Genomic DNA, 17,772 nt, shown 5'->3' with positions numbered 1-17,772 from the left:
CTAAAATGGATGCAGTATGGAGACCCACATCAATTGAAAGGTCTCAAAATGTACTGTCAGAATATACACACCATATTCCGAAAAACAAACCTTCGCCTAACGGATTTTCTCGATTTTCATTGCAAGTCTCAGTGACAGTGGGGACTCTGGGTAGAAAACGCCATATTGCGCAAAAACTAAAATGGATGCAGTATGGAGACCCACATCAATTGAAAGGTCTCGAAACGTACTTTCAGAATATATACACCTTATACCGAATAAAAAACTTTGCTAAACGGATTTTCTCGATTTTCCAGTGACAATGGGGAGTCTGTGTAGAAAACGCCATGTTGTGGAAAAAAGTGGGGACTCTGTGTAGAAAACGCCATATTGCGCAAAAACTAAAATGGATGCAGTATGGAGACCCACATCAGTTGAAAGGTCTCGGAATGTACTTTCAGAATATATACACCTTATACCGAAAAACAAACTTTCGCCTAACGGACTTTCTCGATTTTCCTTGCAAGTCTCAGTGACAGTGGCGATTCTGTGTAGAAAACGCCGAAAAACAAACTTTCGCCTAAAGGACTTTCTCGATTTTCCTTGCAAGTCTCAGTGACAGTGGGGACTCTGTGTAGAAAACGCCATATTGCGCAAAAACTAAAATGGATGCAGTATTGAGACCCACATCAATTGAAAGGTCTCGAAATGTACTTTCAGAATATATACACCATATGCCGAAAAACAAACTTTCGCCTAACGGATTTTCTCGATTTTCCGTGCAAGTCTCAGTGACAGTGGGGACTCTGTGTAGAAAACGCCATATTGCGCAAAAACTAAAATGGATGCAGTATTGAGACCCACATCAATTGAAAGGTCTCGAAATGTACTTTCAGAATATATACACCTTATACCGAAGAAAAAACTTTGCTAAAAGGATTTTCTCGATTTTCCAGTGACAATGTGACAGTGGGGACTCTGTGTAGAAAACGCCATATTGCGCAAAAACTAAAATGGATGCAGTATTGATACCCACATCAATTGAAAGGTCTCGGAATGTACTTTCAGAATATATACACCTTATACCGAAAAACAAACCTTCGCCTAACGGATTTTCTCGATTTTCCTTGCAAGTCTCAGTGACAGTGGGGACTCTGTGTAGAAAACGCCATATTGCCAATTGAAAGGTCTCGAAATGTACTTTCAGAATATATACAATTTATACCGAAAAACAAACTTTCGCCTAACGGACTTTCTCGATTTTCCAGTGCAAGTCTCAGTGACAGTGGGGACTCTGTGTAGAAAACGCCATATTGCGCAAAAACTAAAATGGATGCAGTATTGATACCCACATCAATTGAAAGGTCTCGAAATGTACTTTCAGAATATGCACACCATATGCCGAAAAACAAACCTTCGCCTTACGGATTTTCTCGATTTTGGTCGCAAGTCTCAGTGACAGTGGGGACTCTGGGTAGAAAACGCCATATTGCGCAAAAACTAAAATGGATGCAGTATGGAGACCTTTCAGAATATATACACCTTATACCGAAGAAAAAACTTTGCTAAACGGATTTTCTCGATTTTCCAGTGACAATGGGGAGTCTGTGTAGAAAACGCCATGTTGTGGAAAAAAGTGGGGACTCTGTGTAGAAAACGCCATATTGCGCAAAAACTAAAATGGATGCAGTATGGATACCCACATCAATTGAAAGGTCTCGAAACGTACTTTCAGAATATATACACCTTATACCGAAAAACAAACCTTCGCCTAACGGATTTTCTCGATTTTCCTTGCAAGTCTCAGTGACAGTGGGGACTCTGTGTAGAAAACGCCATATTGCGCAAAAACTAAAATGGATGCAGTATGGAGACCCACATCAATTGAAAGGTCTCGAAATGTACTTTCAGAATATATACACCTAATACCGAAAAACAAACTTTCGCCTAACGGATTTTCTCGATTTTCCTTGCAAGTCTCAGTGACAGTGGGGACTCTGTGTAGAAAACGCCATATTGAAAGGTCTCGAAATGTACTTTCAGAATATATACACCAATATTCGCCTAACGGATTTTCTCGATTTTCCTTGCAAGTCTCAGTGACAGTGGCGATTCTGTGTAGAAAACGCCATATAGCGCAAAAACTAAAATGGATGCAGTATGGAGACCCACATCAATTGAAAGGTCTCGAAATGTACTTTCAGAATATACACACCATATGCCGAAAAACAAACCTTCGCCTAACGGATTTTCTCGATTTCCATTGCAAGTCTCAGTGACAGTGGGGACTCTGGGTAGAAAACGCCATATTGCGCAAAAACTAAAATGGATGCAGTATGGAGACCCACATCAATTGAAATGTATCGAAAAGTACTTTCAGAATATATACACCTTATACCGAATAAAAAACTTTGCTAAACGGATTTTCTCGATTTTCCAGTGACAATGGGGAGTCTGTGTAGAAAACGCCATGTTGTGGAAAAAAGTGGGGACTCTGTGTAGAAAACGCCATATTGCGCAAAAACTAAAATGGATGCAGTATGGAGACCCACATCAGTTGAAAGGTCTCGGAATGTACTTTCAGAATATATACACCTTATACCGAAAAACAAACTTTCGCCTAACGGACTTTCTCGATTTTCCTTGCAAGTCTCAGTGACAGTGGCGATTCTGTGTAGAAAACGCCATATAGCGCAAAAACTAAAATGGATGCAGTATGGAGACCCACATCAATTGAAAGGTCTCGAAATGTACTTTCAGAATATACACACCATATGCCGGAAAACAAACCTTCGCCTAACGGATTTTCTCGATTTTGGTTGCAAGTCTCAGTGACAGTGGGGACTCTGGGTAGAAAACGCCATATTGCGCAAAAACTAAAATGGATGCAGTATGGAGACCCACATCAATTGAAAGGTCTCGAAATGTACTTTCAGAATATACACACCTTATACCAAAAACTTTGCTAACGGATTTTCTCGATTTTCCAGTTGCAAGTCTCAGTGACAAAAGTGGGGACTCTGTGTAGAAAACGCCATATTGCGCAAAAACTAAAATGGATGCAGTATTGATACCCACATCAATTGAAAGGTCTCGAAATGTACTTTCAGAATATACACACCATATGCCGAAAAACAAACCTTCGCCTAACGGATTTTCTCGATTTCCATTGCAAGTCTCAGTGACAGTGGGGACTCTGTGTAGAAAACGCCATATTGCGCAAAAACTAAAATGGATGCAGTATGGAGACCCACATCAATTGAAAGGTCTCGACACGTACGTTCAGAATATATACACCTTATACCGAAGAAAAAAAACTTTGCTAAACGGATTTTCTCGATTTTCCAGTGACAATGGGGAGTCTGTGTAGAAAACGCCATGTTGTGGAAAAAAGTGGGGACTCTGTGTAGAAAACGCCATATTGCGCAAAAACTAAAATGGATGCAGTATGGAGACCCACATCAATTGAAAGGTCTCGGAATGTACTTTCAGAATATATACACCTTATACCGAAAAACAAACTTTCGCCTAACGGACTTTCTCGATTTTCCTTGCAAGTCTCAGTGACAGTGGCGATTCTGTGTAGAAAACGCCATATTGCGCAAAAACTAATTGAAAGGTCTCGAAATGTACTTTCAGAATATATACACCTTATACCGAAGAAAAAACTTTGCTAAACGGATTTTCTCGATTTTCCAGTGACAATGGGGAGTCTGTGTAGAAAACGCCATGTTGTGGAAAAAAGTGGGGACTCTGTGTAGAAAACGCCATATTGCGCAAAAACTAAAATGGATGCAGTATTGATACCCACATCAATTGAAAGGTCTCGAAATGTACTTTCAGAATATATACACCATATACCGAAGAAAAAACTTTGCTAAACGGATTTTCTCGATTTTCAAGTGACAATGGGGAGTCTGTGTAGAAAACGCCATGTTGAGGAAAAAAGTGGGGACTCTGTGTAGAAAACGCCATATTGCTCAAAAACTAAAATGGATGCAGTATGGAGACCCACATCAATTAAAGGTCTCGAAATGTACTTTCAGAATATATACACCTTATACCGAAGAAAAAACTTTGCTAAACGGATTTTCTCGATTTTCCAGTGACAATGGGGAGTCTGTGTAGAAAACGCCATGTTGTGGGAAAAAGTGGGGACTGTGTAGAAAACGCCATATTGCGCAACAACTAAAATGGATGCAGTATTGATACGCACATCAATTGAAAGGTCTCGAAATGTACTTTCAGAATATACACACCATATGCCGGAAAACAAACCTTCGCCTAACGGATTTTCTCGATTTTGGTTGCAAGTCTCAGTGACAGTGGGGACTCTGGGTAGAAAACGCCATATTGCGCAAAAACTAAAATGGATGCAGTATGGAGACCCACATCAATTGAAAGGTCTCGAAACGTACTTTCAGAATATATACACCTTATACCGAAGAAAAAACTTTGCTAAACGGATTTTCTCGATTTTCCAGTGACAATGGGGAGTCTGTGTAGAAAACGCCATGTTGTGGAAAAAAGTGGGGACTCTGTGTAGAAAACGCCATATTGCGCAAAAACTAAAATGGATGCAGTATGGAGACCCACATCAATTGAAAGGTCTCAAAATGTACTGTCAGAATATACACACCATATTCCGAAAAACAAACCTTCGCCTAACGGATTTTCTCGATTTTCATTGCAAGTCTCAGTGACAGTGGGGACTCTGGGTAGAAAACGCCATATTGCGCAAAAACTAAAATGGATGCAGTATGGAGACCCACATCAATTGAAAGGTCTCGAAATGTACTTTCAGAATATATACACCTTATACCGAAGAAAAAACTTTGCTAAACGGATTTTCTCGATTTTCCAGTGACAATGGGGAGTCTGTGTAGAAAACGCCATGTTGTGGAAAAAAGTGGGGACTCCGTGTAGAAAACGCCATATTGCGCAACAACTAAAATGGATGCAGTATTGATACGCACATCAATTGAAAGGTCTCGAAATGTACTTTCAGAATATATACACCATATGCCGAAAAACAAACTTTCGCCTAACGGACTTTCTCGATTTTCCATGCAAGTCTCAGTGACAGTGGGGACTCTGTGTAGAAAACGCCATATTGCGCAAAAACTAAAATGGATGCAGTATTACCCACATCAATTGAAAGGTCTCGAAATGTACTTTCAGAATATATACACCATATGCCGAAAAACAAACTTTCGCCTAACGGACTTTCTCGATTTTCCTCGAAAACGCCATATTGCGCAAAAACTAAAATGGATGCAGTATTGATACCCACATCAATTGAAAGGTCTCGAAATGTACTTTCAGAATATATACACCATATGCCGGAAAACAAACCTTCGCCTAACGGATTTTCTCGATTTTCCTTGCAAGTCTCAGTGACAGTGGGGACTCTGGGTAGAAAACGCCATATTGCGCAAAAACTAAAATGGATGGAGTATTGATACCCACATCAATTGAAAGGTCTCGGAATGTACTTTCAGAATATATACACCTTATACCGAAAAACAAACCTTTGCTAACGGAATATATACACCACATCAATATACCGAAAAACAAACCTTCGCCTAACGGATTTTCTCGATTTTCATTGCAAGTCTCAGTGACAGTGGGGACTCTGTGTAGAAAACGCCATATTGCGCAAAAACTAAAATGGATGCAGTATTGATACCCACATCAATTGAAAGGTCTCGAAATGTACTTTCAGAATATATACACCTTATACCGAAAAAAACATTGCTAAACGGATTTTCTCGATTTTCCAGTGACAATGGGGAGTCTGTGTAGAAAACGCCATGTTGTGGAAAAAAGGGGGGACTCTGTGTAGAAAACGCCATATTGCGCAAAAACTAAAATGGATGCAGTTGAAAGGCCTCGAAATGTACTTTCAGAATATATACACACTATGCCGAAAAACAAACTTTCGCCTAACGGACTTTCTCGATTTTCCTTGCAAGTCTCAGTGACAGTGGGGACTCTGTGTAGAAAACGCCATATTGCGCAAAAACTAAAATGGATGCAGTATTGATACCCACATCAATTGAAAGGTCCCGAAATGTACTTTCAGAATATATAAACCCTATGCCGAAAAACAAACTTTCGCCTAACGGATTTTCACGATTTTGGTTGCAAGTCTCAGTGACAGTGGGGACTCTGTGTAGAAAACGCCATATTGCGCAAAAACTAAAATGGATGCAGTATTGATACCCACATCAATTGAAAGGTCTCGAAATGTACTTTCAGAATATATACACCATATGCCGGAAAACAAACCTTCGCCTAACGGATTTTCTCGATTTTCCTTGCAAGTCTCAGTGACAGTGGGGACTCTGGGTAGAAAACGCCATATTGCGCAAAAACTAAAATGGATGCAGTATTGATACGCACATCAATTGAAAGGTCTCGAAATGTACTTTCAGAATATATACACCCTATGCCGAAAAACAAACTTTCGCCTAACGGACTTTCTCGATTTTCCTTGCAAGTCTCAGTGACAGTGGGGACTCTGTGTAGAAAACGCCATATTGCGCAAAAACTAAAATGGATGCAGTATTGATACCCACATCAATTGAAAGGTCTCGAAATGTACTTTCAGAATATATACACCATATGCCGGAAAACAAACCTTCGCCTAACGGATTTTCTCGATTTTGGTTGCAAGTCTCAGTGACAGTGGGGACTCTGGGTAGAAAACGCCATATTGCGCAAAAACTAAAATGGATGCAGTATTGATACCCACATCAATTGAAAGGTCTCGAAATGTACTTTCAGAATATATACACCCTATGCCGAAGAAAAAACTTTGCTAAACGGATTTTCTCGATTTTCCAGTGACAATGGGGAGTCTGTGTAGAAAACGCCATGTTGTGGAAAAAAGTGGGGACTCTGTGTAGAAAACGCCATATTGAGCAAAAACTAAAATGGATGCAGTATTGATACCCACATCAATTGAAAGGTCTCGAAATGTACTTTCAGAATATATACACCATATGCCGGAAAACAAACCTTCGCCTAACGGATTTTCTCGATTTCCATTGCAAGTCTCAGTGACTGTGGGGACTCTGTGTAGAAAACGCCATAGAGCGCAAAAACTAAAATGGATGCAGTATGGAGACCCACATCAATTGAAATGTCTCGAAATGTACTTTCAGAATATATACACCATATACCGAAGAAAAAACTTTGCTAAACGGATTTTCTCGATTTTCCAGTGACAATGGGGAGTATATTCTGAAAGTACGCCATGTTTTCAATTGATGTGGGACTCTGTCTCCAAAACGCCATATTGCGCGCAAAAACGTTTTCTACCCAGAGTCCCCACTGTCAATTACACAAGCAATGAAAAACGAGAAAATCCGAAAGGCGAAGGTTTGTTTTTCGGAATATGGTGTGTATATTCTGACAGTACATTTTGAGACCTTTCAATTGATGTGGGTCTCAATACTGCATCCATTTTAGTTTTTTCGCAATATGACGTTTTCTACACAGAGTCCCCACTTTTTTCACAACATGGCGTTTTCTACACAGACTCCCCATTGTCACTGGAAAATCGAGAAAATCCGTTTAGCAAAGTTTTTTCTTCGGTATAAGGTGTATATATTCTGAAAGTACATTTCGAGACCTTTCAAGTGATGTGGGTATCCATACTGCATCCATTTTAGTTTTTGCGCAATATGGCGTTTTCTACCCAGAGTCCCCACTGTCACTGAGACTTGCAAGACTCCAAAATCGAGAAAATCCGTTAGGCGAAGGTTTGTTTTCCGGCATATGGGTGTGTATATTCTGAAAGTACATTTCGAGACCTTTCAATTGATGTGGGTATCAATACTGCATCCATTTTAGTTTTTGCGCAATATGGCGTTTTCTACACAGAGTCCCCACTTTTTTCCACAACATGGCTTTTCACAGACCACCATTGTCACTGGAAAATCGAGAAAATCCGTTTAGCAAAGTTTTTTTTCGGTATAAGGTGTATATTTGCTGATAGTACGTTTCAATTCCTTTATATTGTTGTGGGTCTCCATACTGCATCCATTTTAGTTTTTGCGCAATATGGCGTTTTCCACAGACTTGCAACCAAAATCGAGAAAATCAGAAGTCCCCACCACAACATGGCGTTTTCTACACAGAGTCCCCACTGTCACTGAGACTTGCAAAAAAAATCGAGAAAATCCGTTAGGCGAAAGTTTGTTTTTCGGCATAAGGTGTATATATTCTGAAAGTACATTTCGAGACCTTTCAATTGATGTGGGTATCCATACTGCATCCATTTTAGTTTTTGCGCAATATGGCGTTTTCTACCCAGAGTCCACACTGTCACTGAGACTTGCAACCAAAATCGAGAAAATCCGTTAGGCGAAGGTTTGTTTTCCGGCATATGGTGTATATATTCTGAAAGTACATTTCGAGACCTTTCAATTGATGTGGGTATCAATACTGCATCCATTTTAGTTTTTGCGCAATATGGCGTTTTCTACACAGAGTCCCCACTGTCACTGAGACTTGCAATTGAAATCGAGAAAATCCGTTTAGCAAAGTTTTTTCTTCGGCATATGGTGTATATATTCTGAAAGTACATTTCGAGACCACTGTCACTGAGACTTGCAAGGAAAATCGAGAAAATCCGTTAGGCGAAAGTTTGTTTTCCGGCATATGGTGTGTATATTCTGAAAGTACATTTCGAGACCTTTCAATTGATGTGCGTATCAATACTGCATCCATTTTAGTTTTTGCGCAATATGGCGTTTTCTACACAGAGTCCCCACTTTTTTCCACAACATGGCGTTTTCTACACAGACTCCCCATTGTCACTGGAAAATCGAGAAAATCCGTTTAGCAAAGTTTTTTCTTCGGTATACAGTACTCCATACTGCATCCATTTTAGTTTTTGCGCAATATGGCGTTTCACTGAGACTTGCAATGAAAATCGAGAAAATCCGTTAGCCGAAGGTTTGTTTTCCGGCATATGGTGTGTATATTCTGAAAGTACATTTCGAGACCTTTCAATTGATGTGGGTATCAATACTGCATCCATTTTAGTTTTGCGCAATATGGCGTTTTCTGCCCAGAGTCCCCACTGTCACTGAGACTTGCAACAAAATCGAGAAAATCCGTTAGGCGAAGGTTTGTTTTTTCGGCATATGGTGTGTATATTCTGAAAGTACATTTTGAGACCTTTCAATTGATGTGGGTCTCCATACTGCATCCATTTTAGTTTTTGCGCAATATGGCGTTTTCTACACAGAGTCCCCACTGTCACTGAGACTTGCAAGGAAAATCGACAAAATCCGTTAGGCGAAAGTTTGTTTTTCGGCATAGGGTGTATATATTCTGAAAGTACATTTCGAGACCTTTCAATTGATGTGGGTATCAATACTGCATCCATTTTAGTTTTTGCGCAATATGGCGTTTTCTACCCAGAGTCCCCACTGTCACTGAGACTTGCAAGGAAAATCGAGAAAATCCGTTAGGCGAAGGTTTGTTTTCCGGCATATGGTGTGTATATTCTGAAAGTACATTTCGAGACCTTTCAATTGATGTGCGTATCAATACTGCATCCATTTTAGTTTTTGCGCAATATGGCGTTTTCTACACAGAGTCCCCACTTTTTTCCACAACATGGCGTTTTCTACACAGACTCCCCATTGTCACTGGAAAATCGAGAGAATCCGTTTAGCAAAGTTTTTTTTTGAAAATCGAGAAAGTACGTTAGGCGAAAGTTTGTTTTTCGGCATATGGTGTATATATTCTGAAAGTACATTTCGAGACCTTTCAATTGATGTGGGTCTCCATACTGCATCCATTTTAGTTTTTGCGCAATATGGCGTTTTCTACACAGAGTCCCCACTGTCACTGAGACTTGCAAGGAAAATCGACAAAATCCGTTAGGCGAAAGTTTGTTTTTTCGGCATAGAGTGTATATATTCTGAAAGTACATTTCGAGACCTTTCAATTGATGTGGGTATCAATACTGCATCCATTTTAGTTTTTGCGCAATATGGCGTTTTCTACACAGAGTCCCCACTGTCACTGAGACTTGCAAGGAAAATCGAGAAAATCCGTTAGGCGAAGTTTTTTTTTACGGCATATGGTGTGTATATTCTGAAAGTACATTTCGAGACCTTTCAATTGATGTGGGTATCAATACTGCATCCATTTTAGTTTTTGCGCAATATGGCGTTTTCTACACAGAAAAGTACATTTCGAGACCTTTCAATTGATGTGTGTATCAATACTGCATCCATTTTAGTTTTTGCGCAATATGGCGTTTTCTACACAGAGTCCCCACTTTTTTCCACAACATGGCGTTTTCTACACAGACTCCCCATTGTCACTGGAAAATCGAGAAAATCCGTTTAGCAAAGTTTTTTTCTTCGGTATAAGGTGTGTGTATATTCTGAAAGTACATTTCGAGACCTTTCAATTGATGTGGGTATCAATACTGCATCCATTTTAGTTTTTGCGCAATATGGCGTTTTCTACACAGAGTCCCCACTTTTTTCCACAACATGGCGTTTTCTACACAGACTCCCCATTGTCACTGGAAAATCGAGAAAATCCGTTTAGGCGAAGGTTTGTTTTCCGGCATATGGTGTATATATTCTGAAAGTACATTTCGAGACCTTTCAATTGATGTGCGTATCATACTGCATCCATTTTAGTTTTTGCGCAATATGGCGTTTTCTACACAGAGTCCCCACTGTCACTGAGACTTAAGGAAAATCGAGAAAATCCGTTAGGCGAAAGGTTTGTTTTTCGGCATAGGGTGTGTATATTCTGAAAGTACATTTCGAGACCTTTCAATTGATGTGGGTATCAATACTGCATCCATTTTAGTTTTGCGCAATATGGCGTTTTCTACACAGAGTCCCCACTGTCACTTCCACAACATGGCGACTTGCAACTGGAAAATCGAGAAAATCCGTTAGGCGAAGTTTGTTTTTCGGCATAAGGTGTATATATTCTGAAAGTACATTTCGAGACCTTTCAATTGATGTGCGTATCATACTGCATCCATTTTAGTTTTTGCGCAATATGGCGTTTTCTACACAGAGTCTTTCGAGACCTTTCAATTGATGTGGGTCTCCATACTGCATCCATTTTAGTTTTTGCGCAATATGGCGTTTTCTACCCAGAGTCCCCACTGTCACTGAGACTTTCAATGAAAATCGAGAAAATCCGTTAGGCGAAGGTTTGTTTTTCGGAATATGGTGTATATATTCTGAAAGTACATTTCGAGACCTTTCAATTGATGTGGGTATCAATACTGCATCCATTTTAGTTTTTGCGCAATATGGCGTTTTCTACACAGAGTCCCCACTGTCACTGAGACTTGCAACAGGAAAATCGAGAAAATCCGTTAGGCGAAGGTTTGTTTTTCGGCATATGGTGTGTATATTCTGAAAGTACATTTCGAGAACTTTCAATTGATGTGGGTATCCATACTGCATCCATTTTAGTTTTTGCGCAATATGGCGTTTTCTACACAGAGTCCCCCTGTCACTGAGACTTGCAATGGAAATCGAGAAAATCCGTTAGGCGAAGGTTTTTTCTTCGGCATAAGGTGTATATATTCTGAAAGTACATTTCGAGACCTTTCAATTGATGTGGGTATCAATACTGCATCCATTTTAGTTTTGCGCAATATGGCGTTTTCTACACAGAGTCCCCACTGTCACTGAGACTTGCAAGAAAATCGAGAAAAATCCCGTTAGGCGAAAGTTTGTTTTTCGGCATATGGTGTGTATATTCTGAAAGTACATTTCGAGACCTTTCAATTGATGTGGGTATCAATACTGCATCCATTTTAGTTTTTGCGCAATATGGCGTTTTCTACACAGAGTCCCCACTGTTTTCCACAACATGGCGTTTTCTACACAGACTTTGTCACTGGAAAATCGAGAAAATCCGTTTAGCAAAGTTTTTTCTTCGGTATATGGTGTATATATTCTGAAAGTACATTTCGAGACCTTTCAATTGATGTGGGTATCAATACTGCATCCATTTTAGTTTTTGCGCAATATGGCGTTTTCTACACTGTCACTGAGACTTGCAACCAAAATCGAGAAAATCCGTTAGGCGAAGGTTTGTTTTTCGGCATAGGATGTATTTATTCTGAAAGTACATTTCGAGACCTTTCAATTGATGTGGGTATCAATACTGCATCCATTTTAGTTTTTGCGCAATATGGCGTTTTCTACACAGAGTCCCCACTGTCACTGAGACTTGCAAGGAAAATCGAGAAAATCCGTTAGGCGAAAGTTTGTTTTTCGGTATAAGGTGTATATATTCTGAAAGTACATTTCGAGACCTTTCAATTGATGTGGGTATCAATACTGCATCCATTTTAGTTTTTGCGCAATATGGCGTTTTCTACACAGAGTCCCCACTGTCACTGAGACTTGCAACCAAAATCGAGAAAATCCGTTAGGCGTAGGTTTGTTTTTCGGCATATGGTGTGTATATTCTGAAAGTACATTTCGAGACCTTTCAATTGATGTGGGTATCAATACTGCATCCATTTTAGTTTTTGCGCAATGCGTTTTCTTCCACACAGAGTTTTTTTCCACAACAGGCGTTTTCCCCACTGTCACTTCTACACAGACTTGTCACTGGAAAATCGAGAAAATCCGTTTAGCAAAGTTTTTTCTTCGGTATAAGGTGTGTATATTCTGAAAGTACATTTCGAGACCTTTCAATTGATGTGGGTATCAATACTGCATCCATTTTAGTTTTTGCGCAATATGGCGTTTTCTACACAGAGTCCCCACTGTCACTGAGACTTTGCAACCAAAATCGAGAAAATCCGTTAGGCGAAGGTTTGTTTTCCGGCATATGGTGTATATATTCTGAAAGTACATTTCGAGACCTTTCAATTGATGTGGGTATCAATACTGCATCCATTTTAGTTTTTGCGCAATATGGCGTTTTCTACACAGAGTCCCCACTGTCACTGAGACTTGCAAGGAAAATCGAGAAAATCCGTTAGGCGAAAGTTGTTTTTCGGCATATGGTGTATATATTCTGAAAGTACATTTCGAGACCTTTCAATTGATGTGCGTATCAATACTGCATCCATTTTAGTTTTTGCGCAATATGGCGTTTTCTACACAGAGTCCCCACTTTTTTCCACAACATGGCGTTTTCTACACAGACTCCCCATTGTCACTGGAAAATCGAGAAAATCCGTTTAGCAAAGTTTTTTTTCGGTATAAGGTGTATATATTCTGAAAGTACATTTCGAGACCTTTCAATTGATGTGGGTCTCAATACTGCATCCATTTTAGTTTTTGCGCAATATGGCGTTTTCTACACAGAGTCCCCACTGTCACTGAGACTTGCAACCAAAATCGAGAAAATCCGTTAGGCGAAGGTTTGTTTTTCGGCATATGGTGTATATATTCTGAAATTACATTTCGAGACCTTTCAATTGATGTGGGTATCAATACTGCATCCATTTTAGTTTTTGCGCAATATGGCGTTTAGCAAAGTTTTTCTTCGGTATAAGGTGTATATATTCTGAAAGTACGTTTCGAGACCTTTCAATTGATGTGGGTCTCCATACTGCATCCATTTTAGTTTTTGCGCAATATGGCGTTTTCTACCCAGAGTCCCCACTGTCACTGAGACTTGCAATGAAAATCGAGAAAATCCGTTAGGCGAAGGTTTGTTTTTCGGAATATGGTGTGTATATTCTGACAGTACATTTTGGGTATCAATACTGCATCCATTTTAGTTTTTGCGCGCAATATGGCGTTTTCTACACAGACTCCCCATTGTCACTGGAAAATCGAGAAAATCCGTTTAGCAAAGTTTTTTCTTCGGTATAAGGTGTATATATTCTGAAAGTACATTTCGAGACCTTTAATTGATGTGGGTCTCAATACTGCATCCATTTTAGTTTTTGCGCAATATGGCGTTTTCTACCCAGAGTCCCCACTGTCACTGAGACTTGCAACCAAAATCGAGAAAATCCGTTAGGCGAAGGTTTGTTTTCCGGCATATGGTGTGTATATTCTGAAAGTACATTTCGAGACCTTTCAATTGATGTGGGTATCAATACTGCATCCATTTTAGTTTTTGCGCAATATGGCGTTTTCTACACAGACTCCCCATTGTCACTGGAAAATCGAGAAAATCCGTTTAGCAAAGTTTTTTCTTCGGTATAAGGTGTATATATTCTGAAAGTACTTTCGAGACCTTTCAATTGATGTGGGTATCAGTACTGCATCCATTTTAGTTTTTGCGCAATATGGCGTTTTCTACACAGAGTCACTGTCACTGAGACTTGCAAGGAAAATCGAGAAAGTCCGTTAGGCGAAGGTTTGTTTTCCGGCATATGGTGTGTATATTCTGAAAGTACATTTCGAGACCTTTCAATTGATGTGCGTATCAATACTGCATCCATTTTAGTTTTTGCGAAATATGGCGTTTTCTACACAGAGTCCCCACTGTCACTGAGACTTGCTATTTCTTATTTTTTGCAATCGAAAAATCCGTTAGGCAAAGTTTTTTCCATTTCGGCACAACAACACAACATCATCACCATCCCTATACATCATCATCCCTAAACTCATCATAATTATCATCATTATCAACAAAAACAGGTAGGTCAGTGCAGTGTTTTTTTATTTTCTGTGTGAGCTCGCGAAAAAAAAAAAATAATAACAAGCATAATAATAACAACCAAAACATAAACAAATTCGACGGCCTATTTGCAACAAAAAATACAACGGCCGCTTTACAACGTTTTGTCGTTTCGTTTGTCTCTCCGTCTGTCGTATATTAGTCGCGGACGGACTAATCGCGATCAGTGAAAAAAGAAAAAAAATTGTTAAAATTTTCGTATTTAATTTGTGGTTTTATTGTGAAAAGTGAGTGATTAATATTTAATAATTTTTCTATTAAAAGTTTTTAAAAAACAATTTGTTTTATTAATTGAAATTATTAAATTATTTTCAAAATAAATAACAATAATTTGAAACACCCCCACTCACTCTAATATTTGGTTGCATTCTATTAGAATAGCAAGAAAAAAATAATAACCAAACGCAAAAATATTTTCGTTTGTTTCTTTTTCCACTGATCGACAATACACAATTATATTTACATACCTACACAATTATACACAATTATACATTGTTACGTTGGTTGAATACGTACGCTGACGGTCAGCCACTAGCCTATCGTTTAACCATACACACACGCTATACACATACATACCATTTGTTAGGCAGCCGTCGCTCGCCTTGTTGAGTTGTTTAAAGTTGAAATTTTTTGTTTATTGAATTAGTAGTGTGTGTATGACTATTTGAAATATAGTTGTGTATAATAATAACGCAATACACCCTACAGTCCGCATTGGTTGAAATTTATATAAATAATAATTTTTAGTATTATTTATATTGAATTTGGTTGAAAATAATATAAATTTGATATTTTTGCATATATTTATATCTATAAAACATTTATATTGATTTGATTTTCAAATTGAGTGGAAAATTTATAAATTTTTTTAAACCTTTTTCGAAAATTTGTCGAATTTTAGTTAATTTTTATTGAAAGTTAAGCTTTTTCGTGTAGTTTCTTGGCTACAATTTTGATATTATCGTTCGATTTTCGGCATTTATCGACAATTATTTGCTATTTTTTGGATTTTAGTCCAACTTTTGTGAGTTTTTGATAGAATCTTTGGAAAATTTTGGAACATTTTCGTCATTTCTTGGATTTTATTTGTCATAAAAACAATTTTGGTTGGTTTTTCGAACAATTTTTATCGGTTTTCAAATATTATTTCGGATATTTGGATTGTTTTAGCGAATTTGAGCTATATTTCATTTAAAATTGTGGTAAATTCGTCGGAATTTTGAAAACTTGTTGGACATTTTTTGGAATTTTATCCAAATATTGGAAAATTTGGTCGATTTTTTAATTTTTATTTCGATTTTTGGAATTTTCCTTAAGGAAGTTGGTGTTTCTTGGGAATAATTTGGACCGATTGGTTAATAATCGAAACCAGATTGGCATTTTCTCCATAATTCGATTTCTTGATTTAGAAAATCATTACATTTGGACATTTTTCGTAATCCTTTTTGATTGTTGAGCGGTTTTTGCATTTAAGACTCCAATATGTTTACTCCTTTTGATAGTTTTATCAGAGTTTCTGACTCTTTTGTCAAATTTGTTGAATATATCCGGGCAATGAAACCCGAAGATATAAATATTTTTGCTCTGGAAGTCCGTAGCGCCGAACTAGGAAAAGTTTGGAAAGAAACAGAGGATAAGTTCAGATCGTGTATTCTCTATTTGGAAACGTCTGAAGAAACGACTAAAGAAATGCTCGAGTCGGCGGATCGGAAATTTGAGGTAGTGTACCAAAAATATATGGATTGTTTATCGAACTTGAATTGTAAGCTGTCAGAATTAAAGGGCGAACAACAATTGTTGAACTCCTCTCGCAGTAGTTCAGTAGCTTCTCTAACGCAGCATCACTGTGATATTCCTAGGGAAGCGCAGCCATCAGATGTAGCGGTAGGAAAATCGAGGTCTTCTCTCCACACTCGTCAGGAAGTGGATAATTCAGCTACTAGCTCTCCAATATCGCGTATTGAAGATTTTCTATTCCCCCAAATTTACTCATAGTCTAACATTACCTCCGTGTGATACCGATATTTTCGAAGGAGATTTTCAGTTGGCCTACATTTAGAGACCTTTTCAATATAAATAATACGCAGTATTGTATTTATGCGCAAAACCAGTGGAGAAGCTAACATTTTCCTTTACCTCGTAGTTTCGGTCCAGCGTGGAATATTTTCACGTATGATAATCCACGTTTACTTGTCCACAATCAATTGAAAACCCTGTTTGCTCTGCCGGTCCTTCAAATTGAATCAACTTCGGGTCTTAAAATTATTCAAAGAGGAATTAACGGTTGTTTATCAGCGATGTCTATCTATGACATCCCAACAGAAAATTGGGACCCATTTTTAGTGTTCTTGTGTCTTCAACGGCTACCCAAAATTACTCAAACCTTGTGGGAGCAAAGCGTTAGGGACAAAGCAGCTATTTCACTTTGGAAAGATTTAGATAGCTTCCTAACTGAGAGAATTAGAACTCTAATGTGCCTCCATGATATGAGAGGAAGTGAACAGGCACCCAAATCTAGCGTAAAAAGGGTCCAAACACATTTGACTAAATCGGATACGTCAAATAATTTAAAGTCGCCCCAAAAAAAGGATTGTATTCTCTGTCCGCAACACGTCCATCAACTTTTTGAACTGGATTCTCAATCGTTAAACATCATGGCCTTTGCTTGTCAATTGTTTCGGAGAAAGGGTGGCGACGAAAATGTCTAGTAAACATGGTGTGTCCGCTGTAGCAGACACATCACACTGTTACATCGGCAACGAAGTTCCTCGCCTAACGAATCGGCCTTCCATCTGCCAAGCCCAACTAATAGAAATCGAATGTGGGACAAACCTGTGATAAATACGGTGATCCAACTCTTCCAGATTGTTGTTGTACTCCTCGACATTTTGCATGCAGCACAAAATAAATGGGTCCTTTAGGAACAGCGATGGTAAATAATTGCCGATTTGCGTACCAGGCTGGGCCTGGGATGGACCCCGCTTCCAAGTCCATCATTTTGAGCAGCTTCAAAATCGTTTGAAACTGCTGTTCTCGTGGACTGAATGTTAGCATTTTCGGGCGTAAATTGTGCAAATTGAGCAAATTAGCGCAAAAGTATTGGATAAAGCAACCGGAAGTAAGGACGAT

Source organism: Musca vetustissima, unplaced genomic scaffold (assembly GCF_032173495.1).
Source record: "Musca vetustissima isolate MV318-11 ecotype Yass unplaced genomic scaffold, APGP_CSIRO_Mvet_v1 utg1064, whole genome shotgun sequence".
Taxonomy (NCBI): domain Eukaryota; kingdom Metazoa; phylum Arthropoda; class Insecta; order Diptera; family Muscidae; genus Musca; species Musca vetustissima.
Note: the sequence above shows the minus strand (reverse complement) of the source record.